This window comes from Elephas maximus, chromosome 18, assembly GCF_024166365.1.
Source record: "Elephas maximus indicus isolate mEleMax1 chromosome 18, mEleMax1 primary haplotype, whole genome shotgun sequence".
In the NCBI taxonomy this organism is placed as follows: Eukaryota; Metazoa; Chordata; class Mammalia; order Proboscidea; family Elephantidae; genus Elephas; species Elephas maximus.
The window spans coordinates 53,413,715-53,432,173 of NC_064836.1; positions in this window are offsets into that span (position 1 = coordinate 53,413,715).

The following is an 18,459-nucleotide window of genomic DNA, read 5'->3' on the forward strand; positions in this document are numbered from 1 at the left end:
CATTGCTTTTAAAGTTTGAGAATAAGATTTTCTGCTCTTCAAAGTGGAAAGCATAGCTACACCAGCAAGCAGTATGCACATTGAGAGTTACGTTGAGGGCCATTTTTTTTCTGAAGAACTTAAGTTCATCAATTATTGTCAGAGGAAGGAGTCCGTAGAATTATTCTTCGTGTGAAAGGTATCAATCATGTTTTTTAGGAAGATATCAATCTAAAAATCCGTGGTGCAAACACACGTACATTCTTACAAGTGCTGCAAAATTTTACTAAGATAACCAAATTCTCTTGGGAAACTTATTGTAGGCATGAGCCAGAAGAAGTTAGTCTTTTGGCTTACTGTTTCTCTTAGGTCAGATTCCCCAGAAGCCGATCCTAAGGAGAGGTCTCTTTGGCTAGTGATATATAAAGCAAGTGTTCCTTAGAGAAACCAGTAGGGAAGTGGTGGCGGAGGAGATATGGGGAGATACAGGGAAAGAGCTATCAAAGGTGCAATTAGAGATGATGTCCCAGAAAAGTAGCTTCAGCCTGCTACTGCAGAACTCTGGAGTATTAAGGTTGTTTCAGAATTGTCTCCACCTGAAGCGAGGGAGCTGACCTCTCAACACCCATTACTGGCTAAGGTCCATACTAGAGGGACATCTCCTTCTAGGCCCTTCCTGCTCTGACCATGTCAGAAGCACAGCTCCAACAAACAGACCAGACCTCTGTAGAAGTCTCAAAAGCATCCCAGAGCAGAGGCGGGGGCGTGGGAGTGTGTGGAGCAATATCTGAGCAGAAGTGTATTTGCTACATAGCAAAAGAAAACAATTGTTTTGTACTGCTTACTATATTTATTTTAGAAGATTGTCCCTTTTTTAAAATTTTATTATTCAGAACCATCTGGAACAAAACACAACAGAGAAAAGATCCTGAATCAAAGAATATCAAAGATCAGGGTGATAAAAGAGATAGATTTAGTATTCTCTTGGTACTCTTGAAGTCAAGACCCCTCTCTTGTAAAATAAACAGCAATGTTCTATGGCAATACAGGAAATCATCTGAAACTCAAAAATTACATTAAGTTCTGTTTAAGTACAATCATTGGGGGCTGTAGAGGTGGAGGGATTCTCCAGAGGTCTCCAACTACCTCTTTTCTTCCCAACGGTGTTATCTGATGTATTCGTTTGAGACTCCAGGCTGAACCCAAATATTTAGGTATACTTTCCCATTTTGGTTCAGGACATTTCTCTTCAGTTCTTTGAAGCCTGAGTCTGAATCATATCCATCCTCTGACAGATGTATAAACACTGAAATAAAAGCAGAGGATAAGCTGCTGAGCCAGAGAATATAAAGAATGCAGGGGAAAATGAGTTTTAAAAGGCTGCAACTAAAAAGAAATTTGGTAACTGAAAAATTTTTATATGACAAGTCAAAACTTTTTTAAGAAAAAAATATATAAGGATAAGCAAGATGGCTTTAGAATAGCTTAATATGGTTTGGGGATTTTTTTTTTTTTTATTTCTCGGGACACAGATAGTGTGAATTCTGTGTCTAGGAAGGGAGGGTTCAGGATTAGAGCGCATCAGTCTCTGTGTTTTTTGCCAGGTAATGAAACAGCATTCATATCCAGAAAATGTGTTTACCTGAAAATAAAAATCAGCTTAAAAGAACATCCTAAGAGGATAGGATGCAAAATGAAAACCAGGGACGAAGTGTTACAGTGTCAAATGGTTTTGTTTCTGGTGGATTTCACACAACCTAAGGTAAATAACACAAATGTATGACTCAATCTTGGGCCAAGAGTAAAAAATACAAATCAGAATCTGATTTGTATTTTTCCAAACACTTCGGGATATAAAAAGATAATCAGATAAGTCGAAGTAATCAGGAAAACTCATTCTCAGGTTTACAAACATAAATTATTAAATTAGAGAAATGTTAACAACCTAGGAAACAACTAAAGAAAAACATGGAGGTCAAAATAAGAAGAGATAATTACAGCAAATAAAAACTTGAGAATGCTAAAAACTGACATCTATTTATTCTTTCCATCTTCTTTCCCTCTCCTTCCATAATGAGAAATGAATTACATACAGTAAAGTGCACAAAGTGCCCTAATTATTTATTCAGAAAAATGACTTTTTCCAATGAACTTGTTGTGGCAACTTTGCTGTAAATCAGATGATTACTATACTTGTGCATTTATTTCTATATTCTCATCTGTTCCACTGATATCTCTTGTCTTTCCTTATACTGGTACCATACTGGCTTAATTACTATAGCTTTATAATAACTCTTGATACTCTGTGATTTAAGTCTCAAACTTTTTCTTCAATATTATATTAGCTAATCCAGGTCTTTTTCATTTAAACATACATTTGAGAATAAACTTATCAAGTTCCATGAAAAAATATTCTGGGAGTTGTTATTGTTGTTGAGAATATATACAAAAGATTATATGACAATTCAACAATTTCTACATGTACAACTCAGTGACATTGATAACATTCTTCACGTGTGCAAACATTATCATCTACTTTTTTGCCCTATTCCTCACCCATTAACATAACCTCATTGCCTCCTAAGTTTCCTATCCAATCTTTTGAGGTGCTGTTGTCAATTTGATCCCATATAGATAGTTCTTAAAAGAGCACAATGCTCTAAGCAGACATTCTTTACTAGTTAAGCTAAACTATTGTTTGGTTTCCCCCACATATCTGTTAGTTTATTTTACCGTGGGTGATGCACTTTGCTGTGATGTTGGAAGCTTTGCCATCGGTGTTCAAATACTAGCACAGTCACCATGGTGGACAAGTTTCAGCTGTGTTTCTAGACTAAGGCAGACTAAGAAGAAAGACCTGGCAATCTCCTTCTGAAAAAAGTTAGTCAGTAAAAATCTTATGAAGAACTGCAGAATATTGTCTGATATAGTGCCGGAAGATGAGCCCTCCAGGTTGGAAGGCACTCAAAAGACGACTGGGGAAGAGCTGCCTCCTCAAAGTAGAGTCAACCTTAATAATGTGGATAGAGTCAAGCTTTCAGGACCTCCATTTGCTGATCTGGCATGACTCAAAATGAGAAGAAACAGCTGCAAATATCCATTAATAATTAGAACATGGAATGTATGATGAATCTAGGAAAATCGGAAATTGTCAAAAATGCAATGAAATGCATAAACATCAATATCCTAAACACTAATGAGCTGAAATGGATTGGTATTGGCCATTTTGAAAAGGACAGTCATATGCCCTACTATGCCTGGAATGACAAATTGAGTAGGAATAGTACTGCATACATTTCAAGATCTATCCTGAAGTACAATACTGTCAATGATAGAATAACATACATATGCCTACAAGGAAGACCAGTTAATACGACATATTATTCGAATTTATGCACCAACCCCAAAGGGCAAAGATGAAGAAATTGAAGATTTTTACCAACTTCTGCAGTCTGAAATTGGTCAAACATGCAATTAGGATGCATTGATAATTACTGCTGATTGGAATGCAAAAGTTGGAAACGAAGAAGAGGGATCGGTAATTGGAAAATAAGGCCTTGGTGATAGAAACAATGCCAGAGATCCCATGATACAATTTTGTAAGATCAACGACTTCTTCATTGCAAACGCCTTTTTCTCAAAAACAGAAATGGCGAATATAAGGTAGCCCTTGCTGGATGTAATACACAGGAATCAAATCAACTCCACCTGTGGAAAGAGATGATGGAGAAGCTCAATATCATCAGTCAGAAGAAGGCCAGGGGCCGACTGCAAAACAGACCATCAATTGTTTGTATGCAAGTTCAAATCAAAGCTGAAGAAAATCAGAACAAGTACCTGAGAGCCAAAGTACGATCCTGAGCATATCCCACATGAATTTAGAAACCATCTCAAGAATACATTTGATGCATTTAACAATAATGACGAAAGAACAGACAAGTTGTAGAATGACATCAAGGATATCATACATGAAGAAAGCAAGAGGTCATTAAAAAGTCAAGAAAGAAAGAACAGAACAAAATGGATGTTAGAAGAGCCTCTAAAACTTGCTCTTGAATGTCAAGTAGATAAAGCAAAAGGGAGAAATGCTCATGTAAAAGAGCTGAACAGAAGATTCCAAAGTGCAGCTCGAGAAGACAAAGTAAAGTATTAAAATGACATGTGCAAAGGCCTGGAATTAGAAAATCAAAAAGAAAGAGCACATTTGGCATTTCTCAAGCTGAAAGAACTAAAGTAAAAAATTCAAGTGTCGAGCTGAAATATCAAAGGACTCTATGGGCAAAATACTGAACAATGCAGTAAGCACCAAAAGAAGATGGAAGGAATACACAGTCACTATATCAAAATACTTGGTCTACATTCAACCATTTCAGAAGGTAGTGTATGATCAATAATCAATGGTACTGATGGAAGAAGTCCAAGCTGCACTGAAGACATTGACAAAAAACAAGGCTCCAGGAATTGAGGAAATACCAATTGAAATGTTTCAACAAACAGATGCAGCATTGGAAGTACTCACTAACCTAAGATGCCAAGAAATTTGGAAGACAGCTTCCTGGCCAACCGACTAGAAGACATCCACATTTGTGCCTATTCCAAAGAAAGGTGATCCAACCAAATGCAGAAATTATCAACAATATTATTAATATCACATGCAAGTAAAATTTTGCTGAAGAACAATCAAAGCAGTTGCAGCAGTACCTTGACAGGGAACTGCCAGAAATTCTAGCTGGATTCAAAAGGGGATGTGGAACCAGGGATATCACTGCTGATGTCACATGGATATTGGCTGAAAGCAGAGAATACCAGAAAGATGTTTACTTGTGTTTTATTGACTATCCAAAGCCATTTGATGGTGTGGATCACAACAAACTATGGATAACATTGAAAAAAATGGGAATTACAGAACACTTAATTGTGCTCATGAGGAACCTGTACACAGATTGAGCAGTCCCTTGAATAGAACAAGTAGATACTGTGTGGTTTAAAGTCAAGAAAGTGTGGGTCAGTGTCTTGGTCTTCTAGTGAAGCTGTAACAGAAATAACACAGGTGGGTGGCTTTAACAACGAGAAGTTTATTCTTTCACAGTCCAGGGTACCAGCTCCAAGGAAAGGCTTTCTCTCTCTCGTGGCTCTGGAGGAAGGTCCCTGTCATCAGGCTTCCCTTGGTCTATGAGCATCTCAGCACAGGTAACTCAGGTCCAAAGGATGTGCTCTGCTCCCAGCACTGTTTTCTTGGTGGTATTAGGTCCCCCTGTCTTTCTGCTCATTTCTTTCTTTTATCCCGAAAGAGATTGGCTTAAGATTCCATGTAATCTTATAGATCTCATCAATATAACTGCCACAAATCCATCTCATTACATCACAGTGATAGGATTTACAACACATAAGGAAATCACATCAGATAACTGAATGGTAGACAGTCATACAATACTGGGAATCGTGACCTAGCCAAGTTGACAGATATTTTGGGGGGACACAATCTAATCTATGACAATCCACCCCTTGACCCCCCCAAATTCATGTCCTTGCCACATGTAAAAATATTCACCCACCACATTATAGCAAAAGTCTTAATTCAACTCCAAGTCCCAAATCCAAAAATTCCTCTTCGCTTATGAAATCTAGAATACAAGTTATCTGCTTCCAAATTACAACGGTCCAACAGCCACAAGGTAGATATTTCTGTTACAAATGGGAAAAACTGGAGGGAAAGAAAGCATAACAGACACCAAGCAAGTCAGCAGAACACATTACATTACCTAGCAAGGCTTTGAAAATAATCTTCTGTTCTCTGAGACCATTTACACAATGGCCCTGCCCTCTAGACTCTAGATATTGGCTACACTCTCCGAATTCTGAGTGGAGGCCCCTTGGCCCTGGGTTTCAGCTCTGCCTTTCAAGCCCACTGGGACGGCAACTCTGCTCCCTCAGCTTTAGATGCACCATTCTCCTAGTCCATCTAAGTGGAGACTCCACCCTTAGAAACACCACAGGCCATAGCTCCACCCTTTGAAACCCCAGAGGCCCTGGTCATACCTTTTGAGACTGAGGCAGCTTTCTGTGTTCCTTGTCCTCTCGGCCCTCAGGCCTCACACCTGCATCTACCCTAATGGCGCAAGTGTTCCAAAGCTCTGTAGCTCCACTGATAAGTGCCTGGAGACACCCCACTCTGACAGGAAGACTTTCTTGCTCCATGGGTCGGCTCCAGGGCTGTCTGGTGCTGGTTTCCTGGTTCTGCAGCTGCCAGTCCTCTGCTGCTGCTTCTCACCATCTGCACCGTCTTTGGTGTTAACAGGTCTCCTAACCGCTTTCTGAGTCCTCTATCCATTCAGTTTCAAAACCACTTCTATATTTTAGGTATTTATTAGAGCAGCATCCCACTCTCGGTACCAAATTCTGTCTTGGTTGTACTATAAAACACATTCTTGAAGAAAGTCATTCTTAGTTCAAGTAGATACATGAGACTAAAAGGGTAGCTCCTGTCCAGAGGGGAGATGAGAAGGCAGAAAGGGACAGGATCTGGTTGAATGGAAATGGGAAATTTGGGGTGGAAAGGCGGAGTGTGCTGCCACATTATAGGGAGAACAACTAGGGTCACATAACAATGTGTGTATAAATTTTTGAATGAGAAACTAACTTGAACAGTCAACTTTCACTTAAAGCACAATTTTTAAAAACTCACTTAAAAAAATTCTGTCTTGAGGGTGGAGCAAGGTGGCGGACTAGGCACACGCTACCTCGGATCCCTCTTACAACAAAGACACGGAAAAACAAGTGAATCGATCACATACATAACAATCTACGAACCCTGAACAACAAACACAGATTTAGAGACAGAGAACGAACTAATACGGGGAAGCAGAGATTGTTTCCAGAGCCTGGAGCCAGCGTACCAGTCAGGTACGGCACAAGCACAGAGAGCTGCTCCACCCCCCGGAACTAACCCCGGGACGGGGACCAGCCGGTTCCACGGGTGGTGTGGGACGCAGCCGGTAGGAGAAGTCCCCGGGAGGCAGTGACTGGTCTTGGAGCAGAAAGAGCAGCGTCCGAGCCCGGGAACCGTCCTGCAGGGATCTGGACTGGATGCAGCGGATTTTCTGGAAAAACTAGTTTCCCAGTGATGGCTCGGAGACAACAATCCATATCAAACCACTTAAAGAAGCAGACCATGACAGCTTCTCCAACCCCCCAAACAAAAGAATCAAAATCTTTCCCAAATGAAGATACAATCTTGGAATTATCAGATAGAGAATATAAAAAACTAATTTACAGAATGCTTAATGATATCACAAATGAAATTAGGATAACTGCAGAAAAAGCCAAGGAACACACCGATTAACTGTTGAAGAACTCAAAAAGATTATTCAAGAACATAGTGGAAAAATTAATAAGTTGCAAGAATCCATAGAGAGACAACATGTACAAATCCAAAAGATTAACAATAAAATAGCAGAATTAGACAGCGCACTAGGAAGTCAGAGGAGCAGACTCGAGCAATTAGAATGCAGACTGGGACATCTGGAGGACCAGGGAATCAACACCAACATAGCTGAAAAAAAATCAGATAAAAGAATTTAAAAAAATGAAGAAACCCTAAGAATCATGTGCGACTCTATAAAGAAGGATAACCTGCGGGTGGTTGGAGTCCCAGAACAGGGAGGGGGGACAGAAAACACAGAGAAAATAGTTGAAGAACTCCTGACATCATGAAAGACGAAAGGATATCTATCCAAGATGCTCATCGAACCCCATTTAAGATTGATCCAAAAAGAAAAACACCATGACATATTATCATCAAACTCAGCAAAACCAAAGATAAACAGAAAATTTTAAAAGCAGCCAGGGAGAAAAGAAAGGTTTCCTTCAAGGGAGAATCAATAAGAATAAGTTCAGACTACTCAGCAGAAACCATGCAGGCAAGAAGGGAATGGGACGACATATACAGAACACTGAAGGAGAAAAACTGCCAGCCAAGGATCATATATCCAGCAAAACTCTCTCTGAAATATGAAGGCGAAATTAAGATATTTACAGACAAACACAAGTTTAGAGAATTTGCAAAAACCAAACCAAAGCTACAAAAAATACTAAAGGATATTGTTTGGTCAGAGAACCAATAATATCAGATATCAGCACAACACAAGGTCACAAAACAGAACGTCCTGATATCAACTCAAATAGGGAAATCACAAAAACAAACAAATTAAGATTAATTAAAAAAAAAAAAATACACATAACAGGGAATCATGGAAGTCAATAGGTAAAAGATCACAATAATCAAAAAGAGGGACTAAATACAGGAGGCATTGAACTGCCATATGGAGAGTGATACAAGGCGATATAGAACAATACAAGTTAGGTTTTTACTTAGAAAAATAGGGGTAAATAATAAGGTAACCACAAAAAGGTATAACAACTCTATAACTCAAGATAAAAACCAAGAAAAACGTAACGACTCAACTAGCATAAAGTCAAGCACTATGAAAATGAGGATCTCACAATTTACTAAGAAAAACGCCTCAGCACAAAAAAGTATGTGGAAAAATGAAATTGTCAACAACACACATAAAAAGGCATCAAAATGACAGCACTAAAAACTTATTTATCTATAATTACCCTGAATGTAAATGGACTAAATGCACCAATAAAGAGACAGAGAGTCTTGGACTGGATAAAGAAACACGATCCATCTATATGCTGCCTACAAGAGACACACCTTAGCCTTAGAGACACAAACAAACTAAAACTCAAAGGATGGAAAAAAGTATATCGAGCAAACAATAAGCAAAAAAGAAGAGGAGTAGCAATATTAATTTCTGACAAAATAGACTTTAGACTTAAATCCACCACAAAGGATAAAGAAGGACACTATATAATGATAAAAGGGACAATTGATCAGGAAGACATAACCATATTAAATATTTATGCACCCAATGACAGGGCTGCAAGATACGTAAATCAAATTTTAACAGAATTGAAAAGTGAGATAGATACCTCCACAATTATAGTAGGAGACTTCAACACACCACTTTCGGAGAAGGACAGGACATCCAGTAAGAAGCTCAACAGAGACACGGAAGATCTAATTACAACAATCAACCAACTTGACCTCATTGACTTATACAGAACTCTCCACCCAACTGCTGCAAAATATACTTTTTTTTCTAGCCCACATGGAACATTCTCTAGAATAGACCACATATTAGGTCATAAAACAAACCTTTGCAGAGTCCAAACATCGAAATATTACAAAGCATCTTCTCAGACCACAAGGCAATAAAACTAGAGATCAACAACAGAAAAACTAGGGAAAAGAAATCAAATACTTGGAAAATGAACAATACCCTCCTGAAAAAAGACTGGGTTATAGAAGACATCAAGGAGGGAATAAGGAAATTCATAGAAAGCAAAGAGAATGAAAATACTTCCTATCAAAACCTCTGGGACACAGCAAAAGCAGTGTTCAGAGGCCAATTTATATCAATAAATGCACACATACAAAAAGAAGAAAGAGCCAAAATCAGAGAACTGTCCCTACAACTTGAACAAATAGAAAGTGAGCAACAAAAGAATCCATCAGGCACCAGAAGAAAACAAATAATAAAAATTAGAGCTGAACTAAATGAATTAGAGAACAGAAAAACAATTGAAAGAATTAACAAAGCCAAAAGCTGGTTCTTTGAAAAAATTAACAAAATTGATAAACCATTGGCTAGACTGACTAAAGAAATACAGGAAAGGAAACAAATAACCCGAATAAGAAACAAGAAGGACCACATCACAACAGAACCAAATGAAATTAAAAGAATCATTTCAGATTACTACGAAAAACTGTACTCTAACAAATTTGAAAACCTAGAAGAAATGGATGAATTCCTGGAAAAACACTACCTACCTAAACTAACACATTCAGAAGTAGAACAACTAAATAGACCCATAACAAAAAAAGAGATTGAAACAGTAATCAAAAAACTACCAACAAAAAAAAGCCCTGGCCCGGACGGCTTCACTGCAGAGTTCTACCAAACTTTCAGAGAAGAGTTAACACCACTACTACTAAAGGTATTTCAAAGCATAGAAAATGACGGAATACTACCCAACTCATTCTATGAAGCCACCATCTCCCTGATACCAAAACCAGGTAAAGACATTACAAAAAAAGAAAATTATAGACCTATATCCCTCATGAACATTGATGCAAAAATCCTCAACAAAATTCTAGCCAATAGAATCCAACAACACATCAAAAAAATAATTCACCCTGATCAAGTGGGATTTATACCAGGTATGCAAGGCTGGTTTAATATCAGAAAAACCATTAATGTAATCCATCACATAAATAAAACAAAAGACAAAAACCACATGATCTTATCAATTGATGCAGAAAAGGCATTTGACAAAGTCCAACACCCATTCATGATAAAAACTCTTTCCAAAATAGGAATTGAAGGAAAATTCCTCAACATAATAAAGGGCATCTAGCCAACAGCCAATATCACTCTAAATGGAGAGAACCTGAAAGCATTTCCCTTGAGAATGGGAACCAGACAAGGATGCCCTTTATCCCCGCTCTTATTCAACATCGTGTTGGAAGTCTTAGCCAGGGCAATTAGGCTAGACAAAGAAATAAAGGGTGTCCGGATTGGCAAGGAAGAAGTAAAGTTATCACTATTTGCAGATGACATGATTATATACACAGAAAACCCTAAGGAATCCTCCAGAAAACTACTGAAACTAATAGAAGAGTTTGGCAGAGTCTCAGGTTATAAAATAAACACACAAAAATCACTTGGATTCCTCTACATCAACAAAAAGAACACCGAAGAGGAAATAACCAAATCAATACCATTCACAGTAGCCCCCAAGAAGATACTTAGGAATAAATCTTACCAAGGATGTAAAAGACCTATACAAAGAAAACTACAAAGCTCTACTACAAGAAATTCAAAAGGACATACTTAAGTGGAAAAACATACCCTGCTCATGGATAGGAAGACTTAACATAGTAAAAATGTCTATTCTACCAAAAGCCATCTATACATTTAACGCACTTCCGATCCAAATTCCAATGTCATATTTTAAGGGGATAGAGAAACAAATCACCAATTTCATATGGAAGAGAAAGAAGCCTCGGATAAGCAAAGCACTACTGAAAAAGAAGAAGAAAGTGGGAGGCCTCACCTTACCTGACTTCAGAACCTATTATACAGCCACAGTAGTCAAAACAGCCTGGTATTGGTACAACAACAGACACATAGACCAATGGAACAGAATTGAGAACTCAGACATAGATCCATCCACGTATGAGCAGCTGATATTTGACAAAGGACCAGTGTCAATTAACTGGGGAAAAGATAGCCTTTTTAACAAATGGTGCTGGCATAACTGGATATCCATTTGCAAAAAAATGAAACAGGACCCATACCTCACACCATGCACAAAAACTAACTCCAAGTGGATCAAAGACCTAAACATAAAGACTAAAACGATAAAGATCATGGAAGAAAAAATTGGGACAACCCTAGGAGCCCTAATACAAGGCATAAACAGAATACAAAACATTACCAAAAATGATGAAGAGAAACCTGATAACTGGGAGCTCCTAAAAATCAAACACCTATGCTCATCTAAAGACTTCTCCAAAAGAGTAAAAAGACCACCTACAGATTGGGAAAGAATTTTCAGCTATGACATCTCCGACCAGCTCCTAATCTCCAAAATCTACATGATTCTGTCAAAACTCAACCACAAAAAGACAAACAACCCAATCAAGAAGTGGGCAAAGGATATGAACACACATTTCACTAAAGAAGATATTCAGGCAGCCAACAGATACATGAGAAAATGCTCTCGATCATTAGCCATTAGAGAAATGCAAATTAAAACTACCATGAGATTCCATCTCACACCAGCAAGGCTGGCATTAATCCAAAAAACACAAAATAATAAATGTTGGAGAGGCTGCGGAGAGATTGGAACTCTTACACACTGCTGGTGGGAATGTAAAATGGTACAACCACTTTGGAAATCTATCTGGCGTTATCTTAAACAGTTAGAAATAGAACTACCATATAACCCAGAAATCCCACTCCTGGGAATATACCCTAGAGATACAAGAGCCTTCACACAAACAGATACATGCACACCCATGTTTATTGCAGCTCTGTTTACAATAGCAAAAAGTTGGAAGCAACCAAGGTGTCCATCAACGGATGAATGGGTAAATAAATTGTGGTATATTCACACAATGGAATACTACCCATTGATAGTGACGAATCTGTGAAACATTTCATAACATGGAGGAACCTGGAAGGCATTATGCTGAGCGAAATGAGTCAGAGGCAAAAGGACAAATACTGTATAAGACCACTATTATAAGATCTTGAGAAATAGTAAACCTGAGAAGAACACATACTTTTGTGGTTACGAGGGGGGGAGGGAGGGAGGGTGGGAGAGGGTTTTTTATTGATTAATCAGTAGATAAGAACTGCTTTAGGTGAAGGGAAAGACAACACTCAATACATGGAAGGTCAGCTCAATTGGACTGGACCAAAAGCAAGGAAGTTTCCGAGATAAAATGAATGCTTCAAAGGTCAGCGGAGCAAGGGCGGGGGTCTGGGGAACATGGTTTGCGGGGACTTCTAAGTCAATTGGCAAAATAATTCTATTATGAAATCATTCTGCATCCCACTTTGATATGTGGCGTCTGGGGTCTTAAATGCTAACAAGCGGCCATCTAAGATGCATCAATTGGTCTCAACCCACCTGGAGCAAAGGGAAATGAAGAACACCAAGGCCACACGACAACTAAGAGCCCAAGAGACAGAAAGGGCCACGTGAACTAGAGACCTACATCATCCTGAGACCAGAAGAACTAGTTGGTGCCTGACAGGGAGCACAGCAGAGGACCCCTGAGGGAGCAGGAGATCAGTGGGATACAGACCCCAAATTCTCATAAAAAGACCAAACTTAATGGTCTGACTAAGACTGGAGGAATCCCGGCGGCCATGCTCCCCCGACCTTCTGTTGGCACAGGACAGGAACCATCCCGGAAGGCAACTCATCAGGAATGAAACGGAGAGAGACGCTGATGAAGAGTGAGCTAATTATATCAGGTGGACACTTGAGATTGTGTTGGCAACTCTTGTCTGGAGGGGGGATGGGAGGATAGAGAGAGAGAGAAGCAGGCAAAATTGTCACGAAAGGAGAGACTGAAAGGGCTGACTCAAGAGGGGGAGAGCAAGTGGGAGTAGGGAGTGAGATGTGTGTAAACTTATATGTGACAGACTGATTGGATTTGTAAACGTTCACTTGAAGCTTAATAAAAGTTATTAAAAAAAAAATTCTGTCTTACTGATATAATGCTGCTATAACAGAAATACCACAAATGGGTGGCTTTAACAAAGAGCAGTTTATTCTTTCACAGTGCAGTAGGCTAGAAGTCCGAATTCAGGGTGCCAGCTCCAGGGTAAGGCTTTCTCTCTCTGTCATCTCTGGAGAAAGGTCCTTTGTCATCAGTTTTCCTTTGGTCCGGGAACCTCTCAGCACAGGAACCTCACGTGAAAAGGACACACTTTGCTTCCGGCACTGCTTTCTTGGAGGTATGAGGTCCCCCAGTCTCTCTGCTCACTTCTCTCTTTTTTATCTCGAAAGAGATTGGCTTAAAGTACTGTCTAATCTTGTAGATCTCATCAATATAACTGCCATGAATCCATCTAATTACAACAAAGTGGTAGGATTTATAACACACAGGGAAATCACATCAGATGACAAAATGGTAGACGATCATACAATACTGGGAATCATGACTTGGCCAAGTTAACAGGTATTTTGGGGGTACACGATTCAATCCATGACAGTCAGGGTTGTTCCTTTCATCATGCTTATTCAATCTGTATGCTGAGCAAATAAGCTGAGAAACTAGATTATATAAAGAAGAACACGGCATCAGGATTGGAGAAAGATTCATTGACAACCTATGTTATGCAGATGATGCAACCTTGCTTGCTGAAAGTGAAGAGGCCTTGAAGCACGTACTGATGAAGGTCAAAAGCTACAGCCTTCAGTATAGATGAAATCTCAACATAAGGCAAACAAAAATCCTCACTACTAGAACAAGCAACATCATGATAAATGGAGAAAAGATTGAAGTTGTCAAGGATTTCATTTTACTTGGATTCACAATCAATGCCCATGGAAGCGACAGTCAAGAAATCAAAGGACATATTGCATTGGGCAAACTGCCACAAAAACCTCTTTAAAGTATTAGAAGCAAAAATGTCACTTTAAGGACAGAGGTGCATCTGACCCAAGCCATGGTGTATTCAATCACCTCATATGCATGCGAAAGCTGAACAAGGAATAAGGAAGACCAAAGAAGAATTGATGCTTTTGAATTACAGTGTTGGTGAAGAATATTGAACACACCAGGAATGCGAAAAGAACAAACAAATCTTAGAAGGAGTACACCCAGAATGTTCCTTAGAAGCGAGGGTAGAGAGGCTTTTTCTCACATACTTTTGACAGGTTATCAGGAGGGGTCAGTTCCTGGAGAAAGACATCATGCTTGGTAAAGTAAAGCCAGAGAAAAGAGGAAGACCCTCAATAAGATGGATTGACACAGTGGTTGCCACAATGGGCTCAAGTATAACAAAGATCATGAGGATTGCACAGGACCAGGCAGTGTTTCCTTCTGTTGTATATAGGGTCACTATGAGTCAAAACTGGCTCGATGACACCTAATGATAACAGGAACAACAACAACATTTTTTAGTTTAAAGAAGACTTCAGGGTATATTTTTGGTTTAAGTTCTAAAGATTATCTTGGGGCAATAATTTCTCAGGGTTCATGGCTCTGGAAAGATTGGATTCCCTGATAATTTTAAATTATCCTTCTGCATTTTCTCCCCTTTGATCAAGATTCTTCTATAGAATCTTTCATCAAAATGTCTGTTAATGGTAGCCTTGGCACCATCCAGTTCTTCTGGTCTCATGGCTAAGGAGACTGTTGTTCATGGAGGCAATTAGCCACACATTTAGTTTCCTTCTCCTATTCCTGACTCTCCTTCTTCTGTGTTGCTGCTTGCAAACTTTTAAGACTCCAGGCATTAGGCAACAAACTGGGAGGTAGAACAGAAGCACTAAACATAATATTAGGCCAATTAACTGGGATGTCATGAAATCATGACCCTAAACCTCCAAACCAAATCTCATGAGGCGTTTGGTTTTACATAAGCAGTCTAGCAGCTGCTCTTTTGTTGTTGTTTTTGTTGTTATTTTAAATGTATATGTGATCATTAAGGTTGTGTGTAAATTTGGCAAGGCCATGATTCTCAGTGATTTGGCAGTCACAATGTGGTTTGGCAGTGGTATAATAATGTAATCACAGCCATGATGAGATCTGATATGTGACCCACCTCCATGATGGGATCTGCTATGAGTAGCCAGTCCGTTGAAAAAGAGTTTCCTTGGAGGTGTGGCCTGCATCTAATATAGGTGGACTTTCTCGCAAGGCTAGAGGGCTTTTGCTTACTCTGGATCCTGCAGCTGGCTCCATTACATCTGACCTTCGGTTCTTAGGACTTAAGCTAGCAGCTTACCTGACGATTTTGTGGTTCATTAGCCTCCATCCCAAGTCTGTGAGCCAGCGGCCTGCCAGCTTACCTGCCAATCTTGGGATTTGTCAGCCTCCACAGCCTGTGAGCCAGAGGCCTGTTGTGTGACCTGCCAATCTTGTGTTCACCAGCCCCTGTAGCTATGTAAGTCAGGAGAAGCCTCCAGCCTGACTAGCCTCTACAATTATGTGAGCCATTTCCTTGATATAAATCTCTCTCTTTCTCTCTCTCTCTCTATATATAAGTATATATATATATATAGAAAGAGAGACACTTCAGTAATTTTACTTCTACAGAGAATTCAACCTAACACAGTATCTATCACACAACATTTGCAAACTCAACTTTTTACACTTATGCAACTTATTGACAGAAATTACATTAACTGGCTGTGAAACCCTATCCCCTTAATAAATGCAATTTTTCCATCTCTGTACTGAAACTCAGTGCATAAGCAAACCCCGTTTTCCCCCCTCCCACTTGTTCCTGGTAATCACTAATGAATTGTGGTCCCTATACTTTTCTTCTTATCTTTTTATTTAAGTGAGGTCATACAATATTTGCCCTGCTGTGATAGGCTTATTTCACTCAGCATAATGTCTTCAAGCTCCTTCTATGTAGTAACATGTACCAAGACTTCATTTGCCTTTCTAGCTGAATAGTATTTCATTGTGTGTATGTACCACATTTTTGTTTATCCCTTCATTTGTTGATAGGCATTTAGGTTGTTTCCACCTTTTGGCTATTGTGAATAATGCTGCAATGAACATTGGTGTACATGTGTATGTTTGCTTCACTGCTTTCAAATCCCTTGCAGTGGAATTGCAGCGTCATATTAAAATTTTTTTTTTTTATTGTAGTAGCTATGAGTCAAAATCTACTCGATGGCCACGGGTTATTATGGTATTTCTATTTTCAGTTTTGTGAGGAACTGCCACACTTTTTCACAAAGGCTATACCATTTTACATTCCCAGCAGTAATGGATAAGGGTTCCAATTTCCCCCACAATCTCGCCAATATTTGCATTTCCCATTTTATTTTAATCTTACCCATCCTGTTGGGAGTGAAATGGTGTCTCATTGTGGTTTTGATTTACATCCATCAGATGGCTAAAGATGTTGAGAATTTTTCATGTATTTGGTGGCTATTTGTTTGGTGAATATCTTGTTTGGTGAAATGTCTATTCAAGTCCATTGTCCATTTTTTGATTGGGTTATTTGTCTTTTTGTTGTTAAGCTTTTATATATTTTGGCTATTAGATTCTTATTGGATATGTAGTTTCCAAAGACATTTTCCCAGTCGGTAATTGTCTTTTCACTTTTTTGATAAACAAAATTTTTTTTTAATTTTTATGCAGTCCTATTTATTTATTTTGTAATTTTAATTACATCAGTTGCCATTGAGTTGATTCTGACTCATGGTGACACTATACGTGTCAGAATAGAACTACGCTCCATAGTGTTTTCAATGGCTTGGTTTTCAGAAGTAAATCTCCAGGCATTTTTTCCAAGAAGCCTCTGAGTGGACTTGAACCTCCAATCTTTCTGCACTACCCAGGTACTCTATTAGATAGCTACCAGAAACCAAACATGAGGAATAAGGATCTTTTAGATTAGTGAGAAATATATAATAAAACTCAGTGATTGGATCCTTGCTAGGAGGAAAGGGGAATTCTTCTTAGTTTTGGAGGAATAGTGGAGAAGTAAGGCAAAATTAAGGAAGTGGGGTAGAAATATTGTCTTTACTGAGGTCTGGAAAATCAGTAGTTTTAGTCAGGGAAAGAAAGAGAAGTATAGATTTAGAGAAAGAATGAATAATATGTGAAGTTTATAAATAATTAAATATAAATATAGACATAACTCACTCTGTGAATAATACCCCAGATCAACTTTCAAATGTACTTGTTTGGTTTTTCCCTGTGGTTTTATTCTATCCTCCCCCATCTTGCCCTTACTACTCTAACCCCACAATGTAAAGTGTGTTAGGAGATTTTTTTTTTCATGAAGAAGGAGTTGTAGAGCCATATGGTTTTAATATGAAGAATAAGGATCTTTCAGATTAGTGAGAAATATATAATAAAACTCAGTGATTGGTTCTTTGCTATGAAGAAAGGGGAATACTTCTTAGTTTTGGAGGAATGGTGGAGAAGTAAGGCAAAAGAAAGGATAGTTGTTTTTTTTTTTTTGTGGTACTGAAATAAACATGGAATTTGGCACCAATTGGCGTTCACACCTCTTTTTTTGTCCTTGTCTCCTTTCAATTCCTTACTTCATTTTACCTTCAATATACTCTCAATTTTATGTAACGACTTGAGATTCTCAGAACGTCCAAGAACTTTTTAAAGTTTTACATTCTTAACACTTAGTATTTAAAATCTTTGAATAATTTTTAGGACATAAAATTTTAATAATTAATATAGCTAAATGTGTATTTATTATTCTCAAAAGAACAATATGAAATATTAACTTATTTTACCCTTATGTTCAGCCTGTTGAGAACCTGAAGAGGTAGCTGTTAAATGCATAAACGTAATATATAAAAATGTACCTTACTCTAGCAAATGTAAGACCAGAAGTAACTTATTCAGGATAAAAGCTAATGTAATATAGTAAAATTCAATAATGATGATAATGCTTGTAATTATCACCATCACCTCACCATCGTGCTGAGGATTGTTGAAATGGTAAGGGTAATAAGAAACTCAAATAAAATTTATTGAAATTTAAACATGTGCCAGTATCTTATATGTTAATTCATTATCCCTCCTAAAAACCTTAGGAGTTATGTATAACTATTATTTCTTTGTGTGTGTGTTTGTGTGTGTGTGTAAAGGGAAAAAGTCAGGCACAATTATGTTGCTTA